General features: G+C 39.8%; 1 long non-coding RNA gene across 1 annotated transcript; it reads right to left on the bottom strand.

The window, feature by feature from the left end:
- Window positions 1-4,747: 4,747 nt before the first annotated feature.
- On the bottom strand, window positions 4,748-7,663 carry LOC136687719 (uncharacterized). Its single transcript, XR_010800512.1, has 3 exons — window positions 7,547-7,663; window positions 5,539-5,608; window positions 4,748-4,896 (listed from the first exon to the last, which is right to left on the bottom strand). It is a non-coding gene; the product is annotated as an uncharacterized lncRNA (long non-coding RNA).
- Between the last annotated feature and the right edge of the window lie 19 nt (window positions 7,664-7,682).

Raw genomic sequence — 7,682 nt, 5'->3', positions numbered from 1 at the left:
TTCTTCCTCGGGTTCTTATGCAGTGTTTCCACTGCTGTGCTCTTACACTCTACAGATTCCTGGGTCAGCAAAAGACTATTTAAATACAGTGGAACTGAATGTTTATCAGTGTATGACATGTGATCGGTGACAGTAATGTGATAAATATGACAACTTGGAAACTAGGATGACCAGACTTCCTCCTTTCGCCGGACATTAAAATATGCGTCGGGACGGGATTCGAAAACTGTCCGGGAATTTGCCGTCCACCGTCTTCCCCTGTCCCAATTCTTACAAAAAGCCCTAATTACTTTCTTGAAGTGTACACTTTGATGACGTATGATGACGTTGTGGTAGGTGAGCAGGGGCGCGCCGGGATCCAATGTTCAAGGGGCGGAGCACAGAGCAGAAATGGGACACACTTCGCCGCGCGCACCTTTTTCTGTTTACATCACTTTCAGCAGAGCTCCACTCCACATCAGTGTTTTACTGGAGCCTCGAATAGAAATGTGTTGAAAATTGTTAGGGTAATTTATCATAGTCTCTTCTTCGTATTTGGAAGCGTTTCTGTGTCACAGAAACGAGCCTTTCACTTTCTGCTCTATATTTAAAAAAAACTGAAAGTCGTCACTTCTGTCCCCATAACGACACAAATACACGGACACACCTGACCGTTACTGACGAGTTAATCAAGTTACAAATGCAGTTTTTCTGTTTAACTTTAACTTTAGAAGAAAACAGGCCAAATCTCCGGATCATTAAAGGGGAAAAGGGGAGAGACTAAATTATAGATCTCACATACTGCACGTTTTTATCAGCCAGACCTTATAAAATATGAAATATACATATTTTACATAAATGTCTGGATCCCAGTGATGATCTGATCATTTATCAAGTCTGTATTACTTCTGTTTGATAAAATGTGGTACTTGGTTTTAGTAACGTTTAAACAACACAGTTAAAAAGTAATTAAGTCGCTTTAAGACAGGGCTTCAGTTTTGAAGTTTGGTGTGAACAGAATATAACAGGTTTCACTGATAATACACGGTCAAGAAATTACAAAAATATTATATTATTATTTTTGCTTAGGGGCAAAGTTCGAATGGAAAGAATCTGTCCAAAAAGGCCTTTGTTATTTATCTTATTAAAGAGTATCTGTTTAGGTATTAAATTCAGCAGCATAGTTACATGGTTATTGAAGAATTTGTGCTGCCAACATGCCCCATGTGTCCTCATTTTTGAAAACTCAAATATGGTCACCCTATGGAAACTCTCTTGAGAAAATTATATCATTAAAGAAATATTTAAAAAATTCAAGTATTTGAAATGAAGTAGAAAATGTAGAGAATTTTTAATATAATATTGTCCTCCACTAGATGGCTGTAATTTACTAGGTTGCTCTGGTTAAAAAGCTGCATGAAACTTGGGGTCAACAGTGTTTTGAATGCATGGAACCTCAATAACAGTCCTTGGGCAAGACTCCTAAAGGTACACTGGCCTATTATGATGATTTAATGTCCCTAAGAACCTCATTCTGTGGCTTCTAAAAAACTGGGAAAGGCCTTAATAGGGCACCATTAAAAAACATCTCACACGGGGGATTAGTGAGTGGGTCAGAATGTTAATAGAAGATTAATGCATGTGATTTACAGTAACTGGCAAGTTGGTGAAGAAATCCAACTTGTTACAGAAATCACTGGCTGGCCATTTCTTCCTGCAAATGATACACTACATTTTTTATATTGACTTGAAAATGAGAAACACTAAAGACATATAGTAGTGGGCAGAAGTCTTAGGCACCTAAGATAATTATATATATTTAAACAAATGTCTTCTCCGTAAGCATGGTTTTTGTATAAGGTTACATATAAACACAGTAAATGCAAAAAAAATATATATATATTTTTTTTTATTTATTTTTTTTCTATGAAAAAACAAAATTTTCTATTTTGTTCAGGTTCTCCTTGATTGCATTAATTTGTTAAATCAACAGCAGACATTATTTAAAATTATTATTTATTAATCGGTAAAACTAGGTATTGGATGATAACCTCAAATTATGCGGACTCCACAAGGAGAGATTTGGAAAAAGTTAAACCAACACACTCACACACAGAATATCCCTCTTACTGGAATAATGTTATTTGTTTTTTTCCTATTGTTGGGTGTTATTTGTTGTTTGTTTGTTACTGTTCAGATAAATACCTTTTAAACTCTCATAATCTCTGGTGCCTAAAACTTTTGCACAGTACTGTACCTTCCTGTTTAAGTACTGTTAAATACAAATCAGACAACGCTTAAATCATGTTTATTTCCTCATTCATTCATTTGTTTTTTGTAAGCTCTTTTCCAGTTCTGGGACCAGGTGTGTCCCAAGCCTAATGAAAAACATATGGATTTGGATTTTGGGTGATGTTCCCTCCTTCTGCACTTTCATCTGTTGTTTACAAGTCATTACACTTCTTTTCATTAGTGATTACATTTAAACCACCGTGAAACCCGATCCCAAAACGATAACCTTTGCTCATTTCAGCTTCACTGTGTCTGTACTTGTGCTAGTTCCAATGTGGACTGAGAAGCTTGGGTATTTGAAGGACGTTAATAGGCTCTTTATGGAACAGTGGTGAATTAATAATCTTTTAAACCTTTAATGTACAGCTCTGTGTAACAGTGAAAACGATAATAAAATTAGAACAAATACAAATAATTGTAGATCAAGTAAAATATAACATGAATTTCCCATTTTGAAAAATGTAGATGTTATCTTGCCAGCTGAACAGAAAAAAACAGGCACGGTTCTCCTTCATCTCAGCAAATACATTGTGACGTTTGAATTAAATACTGGAGTTTACTCAGAAAGTTCTGTTCATACTTTTATATTAATTTACAGGCTTTAGTGCAGATTGTTGTTTAGTTCAATAGTCACCACTTTTAAGTAATAATTTCACACACATATACACAAACACACACAGACACACACCTGTACACAATCAATCAATCCACCGACCAAAATTTGTCTCCTGGATCGTTTAATTTTTGTTCAGTGAATTGATCTGGACCTAGTGCTTGTGCTTTACAGTAACCGATGAGTTGAAGGTGAAGTAATCAGGTTTCTGCTTACACAACTGTATGGAAGAAGACAGGACTCTGTGCTCCTGTTGAAAGCAGAGAAGAACCTGTTGCATTCACCAAAATCTTTCAAATGAAGGGCAGGGCCTGTTCTATTATGGAGCCAAAACACACACCGTACCCTCAGGTGAGTTTTGAGGGAGCGAATTCTTGACTCCAGACGAGGGAAGGAGGAGCACACGGAGAACGTCACTGTTTGCAGGTCAGCTCTGGGAGGCAGGATAAAAAGCAAAATGAGATGACGCAGCTTGAACGGATGTGGAAATGTCTCAGACGTAAATGTGATCACTGTAAACAGATTGTATTGTGAGGCTTAAGGAATAACTCTCTAAAACCTTTTCAGTGATATTTTCACCCCAACACTCGCCCCTTCGTGTATAACTCACCCTCAGTTAAACTGCTGTGTAAGTCAGATATTAAGAAAAAACACTCTCAACATTAAAAGAAGTGATTCAATACGAGATGTTATGCTGCCTTTTTCGTCCTGTGGGTGCAGATAAACTCAAAATCTCAAATGTGTTATGAATTCGAGACTCACCATCATTGCACTGGTATCATATCCCATTTCCACGTGTTCATTCATGTATTCTAGTGTGAGTGGTATGATGACGCGCCAGGGGTGTTTCTACACTACTTGTGGTACTGGGACACACACATAGAATTGTGTACATTCTGATACAGTCTGCAGTCCCTAATAAAATATGACATGTTTCTAAAATATCAATATCTCTGTAACTGAACAGTCTTTAAAATGAACATTATCCTGAGAACTTGTGATGGATGGTGTTACCTGCTCTTATTGTTATTTTCTGTGGGCAGTGAATGTCAGGCTGATTTAGCGGTGTATTACGCATATGTCATCGGGTATAGGAATATCATAAGTTAAGTTGTCCTAACCAAGATTTATTGTTATGAGACATCATTCCCTCGTTTTATTACACTGTTGACATACTTTCAAATATTTATGAATGTCCGTACTCCGTACAGAAAAGCAAAGTAAACTGGCTCAGACTGAATGTCTGAGAGACACTGGAGCATTATGGGAAATGTAGTGCCTGTAGTGAATTTGTGTAGAATGTCCTATAGTTCTGCTCATCAATCCAGAATAAAATTTAGATTTTACCAGCGTGATTTTAGTGGGGCACATCAACATTTTACTGGGGAATTTGCTCCAGTAAATTGGGTCTAATGATGCACCAGTGGCTTTAAATATAGTGGAACTGATAAATATGACATGTGCTTGGTGACAGTAGTGTGTGATTGATGGGGATGAATTTTATTTCTTTGGGAAACTCTTGAGTAAGGAGGAGATGTGCTTGGTGACAGTACTTCTTTTTAACTATGTAACAAGCTAATGATACAAAAGTAGTCGTGGGGAGAACTGAAGAAATAAATATACATCCATTGATTTTCCACTTAGGATAAAAGCTTATTGCACACTTATACAGGCATAAGGTAATAAGGTGACTTGGACAGGAACATCACATAACGTCAACAAGAGTCCTTGGGCAAGACTGCTGAAGTCACATTGGACTATTATGACCTTTTCCATTGTAACCTCATTCTGGGAGTTCTCAAAAAAACTGGGAAAGGCAACATTAGAGTATATCTGAGATGGGTGAGTGATGAGTGGGTCAGAGGCAGAACATTAATGAAAGATTAATGCTTGTGATTTACAGTAAGTGACAAATTCGTGAAGAAATCCATCTTGTGACAGAATCCACTGGCTGAAGTAAGAAACTGTTGGGGAATGCTGGAACGTGCTGGAGAAAGACTAACCTCCGGTAACTATAGGAGAAACACACACACACACACATGTACAGATACAAAAGTAAATTCACTTGTGGAATGAGCACTGGGATAAATACCTCCAAATCACATCCACTACTCGTTGTAGAGCCACCACAGGTGATTTAAAGTGACGTCTAAAGCACATCCATCTGATGACACGCTAAGAACAGGTCAGTTCCAGTTGAGACATTTTTTCAGATTATTCTCTAAATCCTAACCATATACATGTGTTCACACACACACACACTTCCCCCCGTTGTGTATAACTCCCCCTCAGTGATATTGTTCTGGAAGTCAGAACGTTAAGAAATAAAAGTCTCTCGACACTCGTTTGAAACGTTCCTAATGTTTATTTGTCTCTGATTTTAAAGCGGAAATACTGCAATATATCATTCATTTGTGTGGCCTTCCCGTCTCTCGGGCGTAGACACAATCTTTTCAGTTAAAATTTGATGGACTCCAGACATGGCATTAATCGGAGACTCGTTGACCAGTTGATAGTATCATATCAGTTTGTTTATACGTTGGTCTGAGGCTCACAGACGGAGCGCTTTTATCATATCTGGCCGATATACGTACACCATAATTGTGCTGATATCACGTTGGGAATGAAACACAGTGGTGTGAAGCTTTACCCACCTCCAGTCAAAGGCCAGCAGCTTTCTTTTCCAAACTAGCCTCGGAAAATCCGTTCACAGAGCGAGTAGATCTGCAAGATAAAAAAAAAATATCTTTAACATTTGCTGGAGTGTGTCGAAGACTGTCTTCAACCTACATATACATTCCTCTTAAATTACAGCTGACAATCCAACTATAGTAATCGCACATGTGGGAAAAGTACTCAGAAAGCACATTCAGCACTCACTGTATGTGATTTATGGTGACCTTTGAAGCAAAACTGACTGATGAAACGCTAGGAACAGGTTGATTCTAGTTGAGACACGTTAAGAAAAACATTCATCAAGGTCTTTCAAATGCAGGACAGGGCCGATTCTATGACTGTGCCAAAACAGGTAGCGTACCCTCAGGTGAGGGAGTGACTACTTGACTCCAGCTGAGTGCAGCAGGAGCACACAGCAGTAGAACAAGTTCTAAATACTCTGTGTGTGATCTCTGCAAACAGAGTGTATTTTGTTGCTTTAAGAAGTATTCTCTAAAACCTAACTAGATATGCCTTCACTCCCACTACTCGTCCTTCATGTACAAGTCACCCTCAGTGATGTTGTTCTAGAAGACAGACACTTCCAAAAAACACTCTCAGCACATTTCATGATTTTTATATATATATATATATGTACATATATTTATTTTTTATCATTTATCCATGGCCTTGTTTTCCAGTGGGCATACACAAAGCCATTCAATTTTATAAAAATTCCGTGGATACGTATCACCGTTTTAATGACCGTAGTAGGAACGTATCACCAATGCTCTGGGAACGTGTCACGATGTCGATGACCGTGGTATGACCGTGTCACCAATACTCCAATACCAATGCTCTCTGGGAACGTGTCACAGCGTCGATGACCATAGACGGAACATGTCGCGCCGTCAATGACCGTGGTTGGAACGTGTCACGGCGTCAAAGACCACAGACGGAACGTGTCACAGCGTCAATGACGGTGGACGGTATGTGTTATGATGTTATTCTAGAAGACAAGCACTTCAGAAAAAACACTCTCAGCACATTTCATGATTTTTATATATATATATATGTACATATATTTATTTTTTACCATTTATCCATGGCCTTGTTTTCCAGTGGGCATACGCATAGCCATTCAATTTTATAAAAATTCCGTGGATACGTATCACCGTTTTAATGACCGTAGTAGGAAAGTATCACCAATGCTCTGGGAACGTGTCACAGGGTCGATGACCGTGGTTGGAACGTGTCAGGGTGTCAATGACCACAGACAGAACGTGTCACGGCGTCGATGACGGGTGACGGAACGTGTCATGGCGTCGATGACAATAGACGGAACGTGTCGCACCGGCGATGACCGTGGTTGGAACGTGTCACGGCATCAATGACCACAGATGGAACATGTCACAGGGTCGATGACGGCGGACGGAACATGTCACAGGGTCGATGACGGCGGACCGTGTCACAGCGTCAATGACCATAGACGGACCGTGTCACGGTGTCAATGACCATAGACGGAACGTGTCACGGCGTCAATGGCCATAGACGAACGTGTCACGGCGTCGATGACGGTGGACGGAACGTGTCACAGCGTCAATGACGGTGGACGGAACGTGTCACAGCGTCAATGACCACAGACGGAAGGTGTTATGGCGTCAATTACCGTGGACGGGGCGTGTCACGGTGTCGATTACCTAGGTAGGTACGTGTCACCAATGCACTGTGACCGGGTCTGGATGTTGACAAATTTGTATGCGCTGTTCTGATAGCACATCAGGAATTGAACACGGTACTTTGAAATCTTGCCCAGATCCAGTCAAAGGCCAGCATCATTCATTTTAAAACGAGCGCCATAAATCCTGAAACACGTCTGCGATTTTAAGTAGTTCATTACGTATTTCGTTGCCAAGAGTGCAGATTTTTCTGATTGAGGTAAGTATGCTTTCAAATCTCTGAGTTCTGTCAAGGACCGTATTCAGCCTCCTCAGAAACAGCGCATACCATGCACGGTACTCTCCATGTTCTTGTGGCATTGTAATTGCCACGGTTTCCGAAGCTGGTTGAATGTGTGCCATCAAACTGAAGGATGATCAGAAAGCAGCAGCTGTCCGTGTCCTGGTTCAAATAAGAGGGGAAC

Source organism: Hoplias malabaricus, chromosome 2 (assembly GCF_029633855.1).
Source record: "Hoplias malabaricus isolate fHopMal1 chromosome 2, fHopMal1.hap1, whole genome shotgun sequence".
Lineage (NCBI taxonomy): Eukaryota > Metazoa > Chordata > Actinopteri > Characiformes > Erythrinidae > Hoplias > Hoplias malabaricus.
This window is presented reverse-complemented; position numbering and strand designations above follow the sequence as displayed.